The sequence below is a fragment of the Camellia sinensis genome, unplaced genomic scaffold, assembly GCF_055761805.1.
Source record: "Camellia sinensis isolate YWXY unplaced genomic scaffold, ASM5576180v1 Unanchor3, whole genome shotgun sequence".
NCBI lineage: Eukaryota > Viridiplantae > Streptophyta > Magnoliopsida > Ericales > Theaceae > Camellia > Camellia sinensis.
In genome coordinates, this window is record NW_028129178.1 from 22,470,611 (window position 1) to 22,490,426 (window position 19,816).

General features: G+C 36.6%; 1 pseudogene; it reads right to left on the reverse strand.

Annotated features, from left to right (window-relative positions):
* Positions 1–17,260: 17,260 nt before the first annotated feature.
* LOC145816039 (patatin-like protein 2) lies at positions 17,261–19,178 on the reverse strand (annotated as a pseudogene).
* Between the last annotated feature and the right edge of the window lie 638 nt (positions 19,179–19,816).

A 19,816-nucleotide genomic window follows, 5' to 3' on the forward strand; every position in this document is an offset into this window, starting at 1 on the left:
ATACGATAAATTTGACTCAATGCCTTTGATATGAATTATTAGGATGTAATGTTGTGTATGAATAGCTTTTCTACTTGCTAAGCAAACATTGATGATATGTCTAAACGAGTTGTGTTTGACCTCCGAGATTAAACAGTTTTCTTGTGGAACCAGTGGTGATTTATTTAATTTGCTATTGATGGCCTATGACTTGTATAAGAATGAATATCCAGATTCTTGTTGCAAAATAAATTGGTGGATTGAGAAGTTGAATTTGTTATTAATGATGTATCAACACCTATTTATTTGGAATTTGGTTTTTTTGAAGTTAAGTAGAATCATGAATATCATTTGAGATTGATCCTCAACTATTTCGAGATATGTGGATTATTTGGAAATATACTAATCATATGAAATATGAAGATATGTGAATTATTGGCGATATGTAAATAGATGGACAAAACTATATTAGTTATGTGATTGATGGAACAATGTGTTAATAATTGGTGTAGGTAATATTTGATGTTACGAGGCCAATTCTGAGATCCACTTACTATTATTGAGTATTATTGAATAGCATTTGATGACAAAAGAGACTATGATGAATCATAACAGCCACTATTGTGCGGGGTCCACAATAGCCATTGTTGTGCAGTGAAATGGGTCCATTTCAGGGCCCATGTCGATAATTCAAACCGTTTATATTTTAGAAAACATCAAGTAAAACATGCTTACAAAAAATCAAGTTAATCAGATATCGTTTACTCATTCATCCACTCGCATTTGTATCTACAAAAATAAATAATAATTGTGATTTAAAGTATTAAAATGAATACAAATGTGAGTAGATGAATTGGTAAACTATATCCCATTAACGTGATTTTTTACAGGTACGTTCTACTTGATATATTCTAAAATATGAACGGTTCGGATTATCGAAATGAACCCCAAAATAGGCCCATTTGACGCACAACAGTTGCTTCTGTGCCCCGCACATCAACCACCCCAATCCCTAGATGAATGGGGAATGAATTGAACTTTGATGAAGAGAAGCAAGAAATTTTGGAAAAAGAAAAGAAAAATGAAATGAGACAAAGTTGTGTGACTTGTTTTTGGTGCAAGTGCCGTAAGTTTGGAGGACCAAACTTTCTAAGGGGCACAGATTGTGACGACCCCACCGTGTGTAATAATTTACATTTAATTAATTAAAGAAATTTGGATTTTAATTAGTCATTATTTTGATTTAGCTTGGGATTTATGAAAATTATTAAATCAGATTTGTATATGATTTGATTAAGGATTTGTTTTGTAATTAGAAATTTAAAGCCTATATGGCTTAAGGAGGTGAAGTTGATGAGTTGAATCAGTTTAATTTCGAATATTGGATCATATGGAAGTTTAATTAAATGTTTGATTCAGTTTAGAAAAATTGAAATTTGATTAATTAGGTCTGAATTAGAGTTAATTAAGTTAATTAAATTATAAGGATTGAAAATTGTAACCTCAATTAGGACTAAAAAATCATGGAGAGAGCTGGAAGAGCGAGAAACGGTGGTTGGATTCCGGTGGTCAGTCAATGGAAAGGTGGTTGAGGGCAAAGAAAGGAACCAGTGCATGGCCTTTTTACGGTCTTTGTGGATCACATTCCTTCAAGTATGGATGCTAAATCAGTCTACAAACTCTTCACGAAGTTTGGCATAGTGAAAGATGTTTTCATCCCATTCAAAAGGAGAAAAGTGTCAAATTCCAGATTCGGTTTCGTGCGATTCGACTGTAGTGTAGCAGCAGATGTAGCCATTCAAAAAGCTCATGGTCTCCTGGTGGAAGATCAGATACTAGAAGTCAAAAATGCCACTTATGATAGAAGAAACAGAGAGGAGCACAGCTGGAGTAAGACTCAGTACATCAGAAAACCTCAACCTATCAATCGAGATTTTGCTACCAATAGATCCAGAGGTCAAGTTCTACCTAGTGGCCATAGATCCTTCGCTGACATATTAAAAGGTGTACCCCCTTTGCAGGCTGGGAAAGCAATCACCACCATAGAAGTTAACGAGGAGGGTCATGGATGGCTCTACGATAGTGCCATAATCCGTCTTAAAGCTGAATATTCCACTCACAGCATTCTCAAAGCTCTAAAGGACAAAGGGTTGGAACAGATCATAGTCAAAAGAGGGGGAGGTCACGATGTAATCTTAACTTTCAACTCTCAGAAGGAGCTGCACTCACACATCGGGCATATCAAAGAGTGGTTCAAAGATTTGAGCCAATTTGTGGTGGAATGGAAGCCTGGATTCTGTCTGGAACCAGAAAGATGTGTGTGGTTGCGATGTTATAGCATACCTCTAAATGTCTAGAATAGAAACACTCTCAACAACATTGGTAGCATTTGGGGCTCGGTGCTTAATCTGGACAGTGATGTGTGTCATCCTAAACCTTTCTCTTATACCAGAATTAGAGTGGCAACTTCATCGATGGAGTTCATCAATAAAACGTTGACCTTGGATTGTAAGGGCAAAACACATTCTATTCTGGTATGTAAGGATCATGTGCCTGATTCTAATAATCTGCAACATAATGGCATGGAGGACTACAGCTTCATTGAAACCTGCTACAGTGCAGAGGCAGGAAACAAACCAGAGATGGAAAGTAGGGGAAAGGAAGATGATGATGAGGTGGCAAAAATTAGTGCCTCGTTTGGTGCTGAGCTTGCTTGTACCAAGGAGGAAGTACAGAGAAAGGAGCCTATTCACTGTCAATTAGGTGACGAAGTCGATACAGTTGTTAAGGAGATAGCTTTCGAAGCCGACTCCAGCAGAGACGAAGCATACGTCAAGGAGCCTCTGAGGGACAAGTCAGTGCATAGAGACGAAAACAATGATGACGGCGTAAGGGATGCAGAGCAAGTTTTCTCACCTGGTTACATTCGTAGCATTAACGGATCTGGTGAAGGTTTTGGGCCCAGCATCAATTTGGAAGTGGTCCTGGCCCAGCTACCCAATAAGAACCCGATTACTGATCTTCCTTCTAAGCCCATTGAGCATACTGATACCAGCCCGGGAGGTAAGGGTATTTTAGCCCTATGTAACACTGATCTACAGTCCACAGGGCCTATGATAAAAATGGGCCCTTATGGGAAGAGCATTTTGACCCAAAAATGTTCTAGCCAATATTCACCATCTGCCTCATCTAATCTTTTGCTGCGTAAAGAGAAGCAAAAAGGGAAGATGAAGTCTCATCTAGAGGGGTTTACAAGCTTTGCTAGGCTTCATGCCTTCACAACAGCTGCAGCCAGCAAGCACTCTAAATCTGCCATGTTTAGGCCAGCAGCAGCTACTTTTGCACAATCAGACCTATCTGAGGGAGCTTTACCTTCGAACAACTATCTACTCTCCGAAGCCAAAGCCACACTACAATTGGGGAAAACTCCTGGTATCAATTACAATGGGGAAGAAGATGTTGTCATCAGTAGGATTGTTGATCTAGAACTAAAGGATAAGGAGAGAATTAACAAGGGTGGGAAGGCACAGCAGTAAGCTGCTACAGATGGGTGACTTTGAGTGCAACATTTGTTTTCTCATGAAGCTTCTATCCTGGAATATTAGGGGGGTTGGGTAAGGCTGAAAAGCAAGGTAGAATAAAAAAACTACTAAAAGATAGACACATAGATATTGTCTTTTTTCAAGACACCAAGAAGGCAGTGGTTTCTGAAGTTGCTGCTAGAGGGCTCTGGGGTTGTAGAAACATGGAATATATGTCTGTAGATCCTGAAGGAACAGCTGGGGGGCTATTATGTATTTGGGACTGTAGACGTCCCCGAACGCCCCGGGAGGATGAGTCCCGTTCTGTTCATATTGGGTTCACTACAGTTCAGGACTCTCAAATTGTCACGGTTCTTAATCTGAACCAAAGAGCCCAAATCCGGCAAATCGTTTTGAGAAAAACAGATTTTTAGAAAAGAAGTGCCAAACATGGACTGCTTTGCCAGATACAGAGTTGCCACCTAAATATTTTATTTTTGGGAAAATTTAGGAATCCCTAACTCGTTGCCTAAGGCCATGTGTCCGTCATTACCAAAGTTGCCTCGGCTCGGGAACTTGGGTACGATTGGGGAAGGTCAGCTATGAGCAACCCCTCTCGCCCGATCGAAGATCGGCCTCTACTAACCATGATATCTTGTTTTGAAAACATTACATGTTCCTATTCCGGTTATTAGCCTAAAATTACTATGTTATGCGCACAGCAAACAAGTATAGACTAGATCGCCTAATTCGAAACAAAGCATCGCATATCCGTTTGTTTGGAAAATGTTTTGAAATTTGCTACTCGTTAGTAGGCCAAAACACAGATTTTGATGAGTTGTTCCAACTCAAGCAATCTAACCTTCACCCACAGGCATTCAGGCAGTTCATATCACATAAGCATCTAGCCACATGGTAAGCATGTTGTCATGTTAACATTCACACTCGTGCGAGATGCTAAAGCACAAAATACTCACAGGGTACTCCAAGCCAAAACAAAGAACTCGTTAGCAATCGATGTATGATCCAAGTCCATGTTAAGTGTCTAATGCAACGCATACAGAATGCAATTAGGATAGGCCCGGCTAATCCTAGGATGTCATGTGAAATGCAACCATTTGATGCACATATTCAAGTTTAGATTTGAAATACTATGCAGTTAGTATGATGCGCCGAGCCCGATGCATGCAATACTGATGAATGATGCACGCATGCATAGCATAAGGATGCTAAATTAAATATGTCCTAGTACTAACCATCAAAGCAGGTAAGTAAAAGGGAGAAAGAAGTGGGGGTTGGAAGACATGCACACACGCACCCACACTTATTACAAATTTGCCCTCACTCGGAGGGACCAAAAGAATAATACAATTAATTAACTTACAAGCTAATTAAATATTACAGACCACATAATTAATTAACAAATCAATTAAGTAAAGAAAGCGATAAAAGTCCTCGGGAAGAGGGTCCAATGCATGCACACTCGGTTTCGCTCGGGAGTCCATTGCCATGTACAAGTTGCCTCTGCTTTCCCTGCTCCGCTCCTCTAAGAATGGCACAATTCCCAAGGAACACTCTCTGGATATTGGGGAACACCACCGGCCATAAGGAATAGTCACCGGCCATGGGGAATGATCACCGGCCACTGGTTAAGCTCTCGACCATCCATACTTGGTCGATCGGCACTAAAGATGGCCGGCCGGCCAAAGCTTCCTGCAGAATCCTGTTTTGATAACAGCAGAGGCCAAAACAAGGCATGGCAATGCATTCCAAGCAAATGTGTGCACCAACACATCCCTTATCATGTTTATGACTCAAAGGGACATGGTTCTTGGTTCTCGAACCACCAATCGCGCATTTCAATGCGTGATGGCCCAAGGGACCAAGTGTGCCATTTTGATTTCAAATGTAATGCAATGCATATAAACATACAAAGGAGCCTTCAACCTCTATCATGGCTTGATCAAGAGGTGAGGCATGCATGCCAATGTAATACAACCTAGGCATGTGAACTAGGCATGCAATATGATCATGCAAGCAAGTAATGATGCTAGGCACACAACCTAAGGAATCAATCATGCAAGGCATGGAAAGATAAGCATACAAAATGTAATGTGGGCACGCAAGTAGGCAAGGCATGTGACAACATGTTAGGCAACTTAACCAAGATAAATGCATGTCAAATGCAAAGCCATTTAAACATGCAACAACATATGATAAGCCAAGTATGCAATCAACACACAAGGTGAACATGCCACAGCATGCGAGAATGGACTTAAACTAGTTTGGGCAGCTCTATACTAAACCCAAAACAGTGGCCAACATGCTCGAGAATGAAGGCAAAGTGACATGTAAAGATGCATGCACACAAGGACCAACACTTAAGCATTAAAGCGCAATTCTCAAGCACACTTAAGAGGATGCAAACATGGGCAAATGGCACACATTATAAGCTCTGAAAATCATGTCATGAAAGGTGCCAAACCAAGTCAATAAGACAAGCTAAGCATGCAACAAATGGTCCAAGTACTCAAGGCAAGCCAAGGAGGCTTAAACCAAGGCCAAGCCAACCAAACCTCATAAGGCTAAGGAGACTTAAAACAGGTCCAATGTAGACCTAGACGAAGCTAAGGATGTACCTAGATGGCATCTAGGTGGTCTAAATATGCAAGCATACAAAGAGGCACATTCATGGAGCATAAGGCAACAACCTTTTAACACATTGAAGGAGCATCAAATGCAAGCATATAGGCAGGTCATAAGGACTTAAATAACATGGTAAATGGTTCCAAACCACTGAAATAATGCAAGTAATGCATGCTCATGGTCCATGCACTTGAGGCTCACAAGCCAAGAATGCAAAGAGGCTATACTAAGCATGCCATGGTCGACCAAAGCAACCAAAAACAGAACTTCACCATGCTAAAACAAGCACAAAAGCTTCACAGAGCTAAGCCTAAATCATGCTAAAACAAGGGTCTAAACGTAAAGCATGTTAAGGCAAAAATGTGGCATTACATGACATGTATGCAAGGTATGCAAGGTGTGTCCAAACCAACATGAAACAGAGGTAATACATGGCAAAATACTACTAAATAGCAATTAAGGCATGGTCAACATGAACCTAAACTAGGTGCCCACACATGAGGCAAAAATGGACCTTTTCAAGGACAACAAGGAGAGGGGGTGGCCCCCTCATTCTTAGGACCTCAATGCACCATCCTCACTACTGAAATCCCTCAAGATCTCAGTGGTGAGGAGGCCCAAACAAAGTGGTCCCGGAGCTCACCCAAAATGGCACAAAATGGGGCCTAACAAGCCCTAAGAGGGGTCAAACAACCCCAAATGCCAAAACACTCTTAAACAACTATTTTAAGCAAGTAAAAACAGAAATTTTATATGTTATACACGAAACTTAAAAACAGTTGCAAGATAGGTTAAAAAGCTATGCAAAAATGGGGTAAAAAGGAGTAAGTTCTTACCCTTGTTGACCCTCTTCACAAACAATGCTCCAGCTGCCTCCTTTAGCTCAAAACCAGCCAAGAACTTCAAGAACAACCTCTAAGGACCTCAGCTACTAAGGAAAGGTGTAATGGTAGGTGTTTGTGTGCAATAGTAAGAACAAACACACACTAATACACCAAAAGGAGGAAGAGATATAGAGATAGAGTATATGTAAACCCTAACCCTAAAACTCAGAGCTCTGGAGCTTTTTTTGTCAACCCTAATGGAGGAAGAAGAGGCTCCCTCTTATAAAGCTCACTCTTGCAAAGCTTCTCAAGTAATCTAGTCAAGAGGGAGATCCCTCCATACACGTGTATGGAGGGGAGCAAAGTGGGTGCCAGCTATGATAAAATATCTGAAAAAGTAGATGAACAGTGGTCGGCCAACCAAAAATGCTATTTGACCAAAATAGATGGTCGGTCGACCATCTAGAGTGCCGGTCGGCCAAACATTTGGCCGATGGAAACAAAACACAGCCGGTGGCCTCAAGCCATGGCCGGTGGAGTGTGGGAATGGCCAACAAGCCATTCCTTGCCCCTCAAAGGCAAAACACAAGTGTTTGGTGCAAAACCAAGCACAAAACAGTCGAGTCGAGAGATCTTGAGGCAGGGTGCATGGCCGAGACCTCCGGGAACTCAAGACGAATACAAACATGGATGATCACCGAGTGTTCAAACGGTGACGTCCAAGTCTTAAGGACGGTCAAAAATGGGGTGTCTACAGGGACCCTGATGTATTTTAACTCTTTGGTTGCTGTTGTAGTAGGAGGTACATCTTGCTCTCTGGTTCTCTATATAATTCTTTTAATTATGTGCTTCTTAACATCTATGCTCCTAATGAAGTCAACAACAGATCCATTTTTTGGGACAATCTTCTAAAGCTCAAAGTGTCTTTCCCTAATCCTTGGTGCTTAGGGGGTGACTTCAATGAAATCAGGCATATGGGTGAACGACTAGGATGCTCCAAGAGAGACAGGGGAATGAGTCATCTAAATGAGTGTATTGTACAAAGTGAACTCACTGATTTACCTCTCCATGGTAGGAAATTCACTTGGTGCAATGCTCAAGAATCAGATAAATGAAGCAGAATAGATAGAATCTTGCTCAGTCTTAAGTGGAAAATAAACTTTTTAATGAAATTATGGGGGTTGCCCAGGTTAATTTCAGATCACTGCCCTCTGTTGATGAAAGAGGACGACAGAGATTGGGGTCCCAAAGCTTTCAGGTTCTTAAATGCATGGACTCTTCATCCTTCTTTCCCCAAGCTTTTTGTTACCTCCTGGTCAAATACTTCCTTTTCTAGTTGGTCTGGGTTTATACTTGTTCAAAAACTCAAACACCTTAAGTTGATTCTAAAAGCCTGGAATACTGAGGTGTTTGGAAACATTTCTTCAAAACTCAAGACCTTAGAGGAAGAGTTACATGCTTTGGACATTGTAGCAGAGGAAAGGGCTTTACAGGATTTAGAAAAGGCAAGAAAAAATATGGTTAGAGGTGAAATATGGAAGCTTTATAGAATGCTAGAATGGTCATGGCATCAAAAGTCCAGATTGAATTGGACTCTTCAGGGAGATAAAAATACTAGATTCTTTCATGTCGTTGCTAGTTCCAGGCAGAGTCGAAATCTAATAAACTCTATCACAGTTAATGGTGTGATTTTTGAGGATCCTAGTAGGGTCAGGCATGAGGTACTTCAACATTTCAAGACTCAATTCACTGAATCATGGGTTAAGAGACCTACTCTAGAGGGGGTGTTTAAAACTATTACGGCAGATCACATCTCTCACCATCTTATACCTGAGTTCAGTGCTGCAGAGATTTTAGCAGCAATCAAAGAATACAACAACAGCAAAGCCCCAGGCCCTGATGGGTTCAACTTGCTATGCTTTCAAAAGTTTTAGAAGGTTATGAAACAGGAGCTTGTGCAATTTTTTAAGGAATTTCACTCTAATAGCAAACTCATTTATGGCATTAACAGCACCTTCATTACTCTTATCCCCAAGCTAGAAAATCCCATTGGCTTAACAGACTATAGACCCATTAGCCTTGTGGGTTCTATTTACAAAATCTTAGCCAAAGTTTTAGCACATAGATTGAAGTCAGTACTACCCTCCATCATTGGTGAAACCCAGTCAACTTTCATAGGTGGGCGTCATATTCTTGATGGGGTGTTTATTGCTAATAAAGTAGTGGATGGATGGAAGAAGACCAAAAAGCAAGGGTTGATCCTTAAGCTGGATTTCGAGAAAGCATTTGATTCTGTAAATTGGGAATTCCTCCTCTCCATGATGATTAACTTTGGCTTTGGGGTTCAATGGGTCTCTTGGATGAAAGCTTGTGTGACTACATCAAGAATCTCCATTTTAGTAAATGGATCTCCTACTGAGAAATTCTCACCCCAACGAGGTCTTAGGCAGGGTGACCCCCTCTCCCATTTTTTGTTTAATATAGTGGCTGAAGGGCTTAACATTCTTCTAACTAGAGCACTTAACCTTGGCATTCTTAAAGGTGTGCTAGTTGGAGCCAATAATGTTCGTATTTCACATTTGCAATTTGCTGATGATTCAATTCTTTTCTATGAAGCTCATTGGGATCAATTGGTGTTAGTCAAAAGAATTCTCAGATGTTTTGAAGTCCTATCTGGTCTCAAAATCAATTATCATAAGAGTGTTGTGTGTGGTATTGGTGTAACTGATGATCTTATGCTTTCCTTTGCTAATCTTCTCAACTGCAAGGTTCGGAGCCTTCTCTTAAAATTTCTGGGGCTACCATTAGGAGCCAATCCTGGTAGCAAGTCTACATGGAAGCCTGTTCTTGACAACATCAAATCTAAACTGTCAGGGTGGAAGAGAAAGCTGTTATCATTTGCAGGCAGACTAACTTTGATCAAGTCTACTCTTTCAAGCTTACCTATCTATTTCCTTTCCCTGTTTAAAATGCCTGAAGGTGTGGCTAGAGAGCTTGAAAAGATTGAGGCTGCATTCCTGTGGGGTGGTGATAATCTGAAAAGAAAAGTACATTTGGTGAAGTGGGTGGAGGTTACAAAGAGTATTGACCAAGGGGGTTTGGGCATCAGAAGAATCAGAGATGTAAATACTTGTTTACTAATTAAATGGTGGTAGAAATTTGGGACTCAAATCAATGCTCTTTGGAGGAGAGTAATTTGCAGCAAATACAAGATTATCGAGAATTGTATTGCTTGAAATCTGATTTTCCACTTCTCTTCAATCTGTTCACTAATAAAGAAGGCTCTCTCCACCAATTCTTTGCCAGGAAAACCAGCTCAAGTGTCTGGAACTTTCCTCATAGACGAGAGTTATATGATTGGGAATTGACTGAAGAAGCTAATCTGCTTGCGGTCTTATCCTCAGCTCCTCCTTTATGTAATGAAAATGCAGATTACCTGATTTGGTCTAATGATACTGCAAGCCACAATCAGTTCTCTGTATCTGGTCTATATTCTTACAGTACTTCCCTTCTTGGCCCTAATCTAAGAATCTGCAAGCATGTTTGGAGCTCATTGTTGCCCCTCAAAGTCTCCTTCTTTTGCTGGCTGGCCTGGAAAAACAGAGTGAAATCCTCATAATTCTTGCACAAGATTGGCATTCTTGATAGCAATACTACATCTCTCTATCCTTTCTGTAATTCTGAATCTGAAACTAATATTCATGTCTTGTTTCATTGTCCTTTCTCTTGCCTGATTTGGTCTTCAGTGATTCAAGAATGGGGGCTTCAGTGGTGCATCCCAAATTCAGTAGCTGGTTTATTTCATTGGTGGATGAGTGAGAAATTTCATAAGTATGTCAGATTAGTTTGGAGAGCCCTCCTTTAGTCATTTTTTGGTCTCTTTGGAAGCATAGGAATGATTGTGTATTTTCCAAGGCCCACCCCAATTTTTTTGGACTGATTGATCTCATCAAAATTAGAATTGCCCTTTGGCTCAAAGCATCAGTCAAGGATTTCTCCTTCTCAGTGGATGATATAGTTTTCAAGTGGAAGCCGATCAGGGGTTGAATTAGTATACCAGCTGCTGTTTGCTGTCTGTTTTTGGCACTGTTCTGGCTCTGTTTTGATCTGTTTTGGCTTGCTGCTGCTGCCTCTGCTGCTGCTGGTTTGGTCCTCTCAGTTTTATGGTTTGTGTTAGCCTATTGTTGGCTGATCTTAGAACTCTGTTTGGTCTATTTGAGAAATGTATAAAGGGGTGTCTGAAGTAAGAGATGGGTTCTGCTAAGTGAGAGTTATTCTGTTATGCTGGGCACTATGCAGGTTTGGTCTGCATCTGGTTGCAATGCTGGGCTCTATGCTCTTTGCTGGCCACTATACATCTCGTTGCTGTCTATCTTGTTTTCTCCCTCTTCTCTTTGTTGGTGTTTTGATGTTTGTGTGTACATCTTGTATCTCTTATCATCATCAATAAAGTTTGCTTTTCTTTGCCGTTCAAAAAAAAAAGATTGAAAATTGTGATTATTATGAATTAAACTTACTTGAGAGGTATCTGATTTGAATATGTAATTTATTAACGAAGATTTGAGTTTGATATGAAATTGAAGGCCTTAATGATTCGAGAATCAAAATTGATGATGGTAATAAGTTTAATTTGATATTTGAAACCTTTTGAGAGTTTGATTAAAAATTTGATTCAGATTAATAAATTTAAATATAATTAATTGGGCTTTAATGGAAGTCAAATTAGACTAATTAAATTATGTGAAAATTGTGATTAGTTAAGATTAAATAAGTTATGTAGTAATCATGATTAATTAAGGTTAAGTGTTATTTAATTAAACTAACATGTAATTAATAGACTAACCTAATCCGACTCAAATTAACCTAATCCTACTCAAACCAATTAAAATATTGATGTATGTTGTATGTTTGGGTAAAGTCTAGAACCATTGATAGGACTTGGCAGAACTCAAAAAGGAAGTCCCTTTATTTCCTTACTTGAGACGTTTTAGTGGAGAGAGAGAACTCATCCTTATTTGTTAAAGAAATTTGTGAGCTAAAGTGAGAGAGAACCGAGAGGAAGAAAGAGAGAACAAGAAGGAAAGAAGAAGAATTTAAGGAAGAATTCAAAAGATTCAATAAATTAAAGTTCTAGGTAGGAAATCTAAGCCCGATTCTTGCAAGAAATTCATGTAAAAATTGAATTTAAGAAATAATTAGGTTCAATTTCATGTAATTAAAAAGAAATTGGCAAGAAGATGAAGAAATTAAATTAGATTCATGATTATGGAAATTAATTTAGAAATTAATTATTTTGGATTTGATTTTGGAATATCTTGCATGAATTTGAGTCTAATTTCTACATGCACGAACAATTTTGCAAGTTTTAATATTTTAATTGTACATGCATCATGGATTTCTAAGAATTGATTTCATATTTTGATAAAACAAGAAGTAAATTTTGAAAAATTATGAGTGTATGAACAATGAGCTTAAAATTTAAATTAAAGGAGTTTTGATATAAATAGTTTAAAATTAATCATGTTTTCTTGATTATTTAAGACTTTGTATGTTTTTAGACAAGCCATGTATGAACCCAAGTTTTGGAATCATATTTTGAAAGTTTAATTCATGCTTAAGAATTTATGAGTTTGAAATTGGCTTTGATATGAAGAAAATGAATCAAATCTAAATTTGGATAAATTAAGAAATAAATTATAATTTGAATTTGAAAATCAAGAATTAGTTTGATTTTGATTTAAATTTCATACATGCAAATATTTTTCTAAGAGATTTATAACTTTAATTTCATGTTTTGCAAAAAGAAAGGAAGAAAAGTTTTCAAATAAAGTTTGAAAGTTAAATCTTCAGTGTTGGAAACCCAGGAAATTTACAGACTGCTCGAGCGACTAATTGGTGGCTCGAGCGAACATTTCGAGCTCCCAATATTTTTGTAGATTGTGCGGTCCGTTCGAGCGGTCAATCATTTTCAGCATATTTTGAAAAATTACATCTTCTTCATATTTTCATTCCCATTTCTTCCCCAGCATTCTTAGGCATGATCTATCGCTCATTGAAGATTAATAAGTTAAGAACCAACAAAAATAATTAGTTATGAAGTAAAGTAAGGGATTGGTTTATTCGTTTACAAAAGAATAAGTGACGTAGGAATTTGGTTAACTTGGAAAGAAAAGACTAAGAGATGTTATATCTGATCAAGAAAGTAATATTGTGTTTCGATATGTTTGTTTATGTGCTTTTCGTAAGTCGAACATCCGAGGAGTAACATTCGTTCAAACCCGCTGTGAGTAGTAACTTTATAAAGATATGTTCAAGTTATATCTATTTTCGAATTCGCTATGTAATTGGTTCATTGAAATACTATTTTCCCTTAATGAATGAAGTTCCTTTCGGAATTGTATTCATGACATCCATTGAGTATAGGCCCTTGCCTGGGAGAAACAATACCCTGGCTATTGGATTAATTGAAACGCATAAATCTTTGATGTTAGACCTTAATGGTCCATTGTTATTGACCCTTATGGTGCATTGATATTGAAGTATTGTGGCTCTATAGATGCACCATGTAATTTGTTATTGTACTGATTTTGATATTATGAAAACATTGATTATTGTGAACTGAATGGAAATGAGAATTTTATTTGAAATGATATCAAATTTCATTCATTTAACTCCTTTATTCTGTCATTACTCACTGGCCTTTACCATACCATTTTTCCTAATATATATGTAGGTGAGCAATTGGAGAATTAGCATTAGAGTTTGCCTCAGAATCAGCTCTTGGTCAAGCCACCCATGATGCGTCTCTATGTCAAGGCTTTAGTTTTGCTTTGTTAGAGTTTTGTACTTTGATTAACTTTTAAGTGTGTGTGAGAGAGATATATATGAGATATGTCTTCGTATTTGTTTATGTTAAAAAAGTGTATTACAAATGTTTTAACTATTCCAGTTGATCATGTCTGCACAGCTTAATGGACATTATTCTTTTTGTTTTGCTTCCGATTTAGGCCCATATATTATTTAAATATTTTGAAATTTTGTCTTTGAGGCCGAAGGTAATCTAGGATTACTGGCCGGTCACTACTCTAACCACTAGGGGCGGGTTGGGGTTGTGACAGCATTGCTCGATGTATACGTTTGTGTCTTATTATTGCTTCCGCAATGCCTTGTTATTATTATTAATTATCAAATTTGTTAGTGAGGCCTGAAGTAATCTGAAATTACTGGCCGGTCACAGCCTAATCCTCTAGGGACAGGTCTGGCTCGTGATAGTAGTGGAGGGTGTCGAGGTGGCACTACAATGATGATGTTGATGAGAACGGTAGGAGGTGGTGGCGGTTAGGGTTTCGATAAAGACGGTGAGAGGTGGCGGTGGTTAGGGTTTCAATGAGAATGAAGGTAGATGTGAGATCAAAGAGGTGATTGCTTCAACAGATAAAGAGAGATAGAGGTGATTTAGAGAGAGAGAGAGAGAGAGGATTGAAAGAACGAGTTTGTGATTTAGAAAGAGGCATGTTTTTAAATATACAAGGTAGTTTAATCATTGTGCAAAAGTATGTCCTTATGGACATAATAATTTTGCGACTAGACCTGTGGATAAAAAAAAAAATTCAGATTTAGATGTTGGACAGAGGATCCAAAAAATTATACAAGTTAACCCTCTAAACTATTGGTATCATAAAATCCCTTAACAATGCTAACATAACACATTTAACCACCAATATGTCCTCAACATCTTGTATCATGTTGCTTCCTGAACTATTATGAAATATTATTTACCCTCTTGTATTATCATGAGGTATTATTTCACTTCCTAAACTATAAAAGAGTACAATTAAACCATTGAGCTATTAAAATGTCATATGCCTAATGTCACTAACAAAAACAGTTAAATGAACAAATTGACTCTATTTTCTATATTCACACATTTGTTCTCTCTTTGAAATTTATAATTTTTTTAAAATCTATAAAAAAAATTATTACAAAATTTTTTAAAAAAAATTATTCGCAATCCTAGCCGTATACCTAATCCCATTTTAAATATATATAGACCATTTTGAAAGAAAAATGTAATAATTTCTAATGAATTTGAAAGGGAGAACATGCGTGTGAGATATAGGAAAGATAGGACAATTTGGTTATGTCGTCATTTTTGTCAATGGCATTTATGAGTGTGTAAGTAATAAAGTAACATTTTCATTGATTTTAATATTTTTAAACTCTAAATCTTCAAAGATAATATTTTGAGTTTGGGAAATAAGTATAATAAAAAAAAGAATGAGATATTAATTGATAATAAATGATATCATGAGCGTGGTGTGCTAGATTATAATGATGAAGATAATGAGTGTTGGAGATAAATTTACAATGTCTATATAGGTGATGTGTAAAGAGTGTTCTGTGTTTTCATATGTGAATTCTTTGAATGGATATAATACATGCCCATATTTTCCGGAATAGCCTTTTTATTTGAAAATATTATTGTAATATAAATTTATTATATTAATTATGTGTACTAAGAGGATTAAAGGTGTGTAAAAAGAACTATCCTTCTTAAAATCTAACCATAATCCCATAAACACTTGAAAGTTAATCTACAAAATAATTGTTAATAATTATTGCTTGGATTTTAAATTTTCTTTTATTGACAGATTAGAAAAATAAAAATTTATTTTATTTTTTGGGAAAATTACATCGACAACCATTGCATTTTTTTTCTTGTGTCATTTTACTTCCTATAATTTTTATTTTCTTAATTTTGACCTTTAATTTTATATTTGGTTTCAGTTTGGTCTAATATTGGTTACACCGATAAAATTGATCAAATTTATAATTTTTTCTATAAAAACAAAACACATGCCGCTTGTGGGCTTATTTTCTATATAAAAAAAAAAAAAACTAACAATTGAAAATAATTAGACCAAATTTAAATAAATCATAAATTCAGAATTAAAATTAAACCAATTAAAATTATAAAAAAATAAGGATCAAAATACAAAGACTAACAATATAATTTTTTCATAATCATTTATATAATACTCACATATTTATATAAGCCATGCATTTTTGTGACTAGAAAACCCTATATATGTTTTATAGGCCATTATAGGGCGGTGTTTCTTGGTGATCGAGTCCACAAGTAAAAAATTGAAGCATTCATTGACCGCTTGAATTCTTTCTTCTCCCCACAACTGAAACAAGGACCGTACATCATTGACACTTTCAAAAGACGAGAGTTTCATTATAAGATACTCCTCCGCCCTATTTTGATTGTCTCGTTAAAAATTTTAATTTTTTAAGGAATATATAATCATTATATTTAAATTTAAATTTTAAAAAATTTAGTCCAATAATTCCCTTCTCGTTTTCAATTTTGAATATATTTTTAGTCATTTCAAAAGGATAGTTTTGAAAAATTAAAAATATTTTATTAATAAGACAAGTATTTTGGAACATTTTAAAATGAGAAAAAACGCTAACAAAATGGGACAAAGGAAATATTATTTACTGGGATTATGTGACTAGATTCGGATTATTAATGTCTATTTTATGATGTGTCATAATCATACTATTAAGAGAAATCGATCTTCCCATTTCACTCATATAAATAGTGAAGAGGGTCAAAATACCATGCAAATTGACAATCATCTTTTGATGGGGCCAATAATGATAATGACTGAATATAATAGCATTAGAGCAATCTCAAGTTTAACCTGTTATCCTTGATTTTATTACTAGCGTCTTTCTAGTCTCGATAAACAAGGACGGATTCAAGTTTCTTCCATCACCAAATTAATCAACTAGCTCACAAACTTTCTTAAAAACTTTTGGAAAATCTACAAATCCAAAAAGTGAGCCCCCCAAAAATTAAATGTATGTAATAAATTCAATTTTAATGTGGCTTAAGTAACAAATTTAGTCGACACATTTATTTTCTATACACTTTCTTCCACTCCTTTTCTGAGTAGTTAATTAGCATTGCTTGAGAAATTTTGTACAACTGATTCATTAAAGAATAAAGAATGCTTACTTTGTACCAGCTGAGCATTATTCAAACGGAAAATAACAAAAGAAATAGAAAGGTGCATGGGTATACTTTGCACCAACCTCAAAAACACATGTAACAAAAATATAAAAATAAATAATATATTAATCTACAATCTTAGTTTAAAATCCTTTGGATTTGCAGTGCGTCCATGCGGTGATCTGACATCACGAAGCATAGTTCTAAATATCGGTCGATACGTTACGTATCGGCCGATACGTATCGGAAAAATGGAGTGCCGCGACGGATACAGGCCGATATACCACTGAGATTAAAAATCGCAGGAGTATTGGCCGAGTCTCGGTACGTATCGGCCTGTAAGCGTTACACAAGCCGTTACACAAGCCGCGACGGGCCGATACTCACCGGTTCGGACCGGTACGGGAAAGAAAAAGTTGAAAAACCTTTGAAATGATTTTTAAAATTTCACCACCGCGACACCCGATTCCCGATACGTACCGATCGATACTACCGATACCGATACTCCGCGATCGATACCGTTACGTTACCCGATACCGCGATTTAGAACCTTGTCACGAAGTCTTTTCTCATCAGAAAGTAGTTTTGCAAACCTGCCATATAATAATTTTTTTAGTTCTATTGAGAGAATAAAGTAAACTAAACTATATGATACAATTTGTGTGCTAGAGATAAGTTGATATACCTTCGGAGAGCTTCTTCATTAGTCTCTTGACCAACAGGCTCTACTATACCTGTCTCCAAATTTACCCTTGAAATTGGTTTCTTTAGTAATCCTTCATCAACTTTCACAAGATCTTCCAAATTTCTCTTCGTAGCTATATCAACAGACAAAACTTTCCCAGTTAATGTGTCATCCTGCAGTTTGGTTCAATCATCGACATTAGTCAATATTTGGTTGACAAAAAAATGAACAACTTTTTTTTCTTTTGGGTACATAACATTTTTGTTGTTGATGAGCATGAATTCGCTTATATACCTGAATTCGTAAATAATTCTTTTCGGAGTGAAAGGCCTGAAAAACCACATTAAGGTGGTAGTCAATCATATCCGAACTGGCTTGACTAATTACATCTACTATGGGTGTGGAACCACCACTGGTTAACCATCCCAACAAACCCCATTTAGCTGATTCATCTGCATTATATTTCTCGTTAGCTATGGGTGAACCAGTTCCTAATGATATAACCAGAAGTCGACCATAGTCCATTTTCTTTGTAGCAAAATAATCTGAACTTCTCCGCATGATTTGCTTGGTTACCTCACTGATAGCAATCAAAGCCTAAAACATAAAAAATAAAAAATAAATAAATAAAAAAATCAAAATTATAAAATATAAATAGAGATGGTCTTAAATTTTTTATTAAAAAAAAGAGAGTTCAAAATAATGGGCAGGAAGATAAGTAGGTGCTGCTGAGGTTGCAATGCATATATCTGAAAGTAATGCATCCAAGCTTGGATTATTCATCACCTAAAAAATCATGAAAAATGTACATATAAAATCATTAGTTCTCAGTTTAATCCAAACAATCACTATTGACTTTTTAGTTACAAAGAGATGAATACAAACCTCATAGGTGGAAAAGATGGTTGGCTGGAGTCTCTTAATGTCGAAAGTTGGTATTACAATATTAGTCAGTGCTTGGTGTAATTTTATATTTCCTAGTTTTTCCCTAACTAGGCTTTGGATTGGAGATACTTCCCATCATACTTTGGTCCTAATAGGGCTTTGATTACCTTAGGAATATTGGTTTTTCCTAATGGATATCTTTAGCAGCAAACAAGGGGTCATTAGGTGCAGTTAGCATGGCAGTCACAAGACCACCTGTGCTTGTTCCTGCAATCACATCAAAATAGTCTACAATTCTTGCATCCTCGCCATCCAACTTGTGCATAATTGCCAAGCCGTCTGGAGTTAGTTCATGGAATATTATCAAATTCTCCATTAAAAAATCAGTATTTTCTTTTTTGAAACAATTTAATTGACATGGTAGATAGCATCGCGTGAAAATAAATAAATAAAAATATAGAAAATAAAAACGTATTCTATACCTGAAGTTCGGACTCCAAGAAGCCCAGAATTGTTCCTGGGATAACCCCTCTTATTCCACCTCCATCAATGCTGAGAACAGTGGTTAGGTTTCCATAAGTATGGGGCTGAAGGGGTGACTTTGGGCGTTCCATATGTTTGTTTTGTGTTCAAGAGAGAGAGGTGAGTCTTGATAGGGACAAAAGTTTCAAGTTTTGATAACCTTGGAGAGAGCTATGATGTTGTAAGAGCTTTTTGAGTAGTTCTTTTAGCTGATTATGGGTATTTATAGCCTCTTCATTCTTATAATTTTCCATGATTCAACAATGACGCGCAAAATGGCTTCTGCTTTGAAATTCCTGAAACTTTTACTTTTGTTTCCTTCAAGTTGGACCAACTATACATCAAATTAAGGATAGTGAAGATTGAGTCAAGGTTCCAACAGTGGTCCCTCTTAGTAGAATCCTACTTTTGGCAGCAAAGATGGTTCCCCTTGATACTAAATGTGAGACTTGTAGGTGAGTGAGAGAAAATATTTTATATAAACAAATTTATAAAAATATTATTTAGAGTGAAATGTCAATAACATTTTTAAAATTATAAGAACAATAATGATTGTTTTGATTAAAAATAAAGAGATTACGATATTATTATCTATGAAAATTTCAATATAATGGTGACTTCTATCATTTTGACAAACAAACATAATTAATCTCAATAAAAATATAAAATTTATTAAATTGTTAGTTACATTTAATATGTAGGGTTCATCCTCCATGTGTTTCTTTACTAT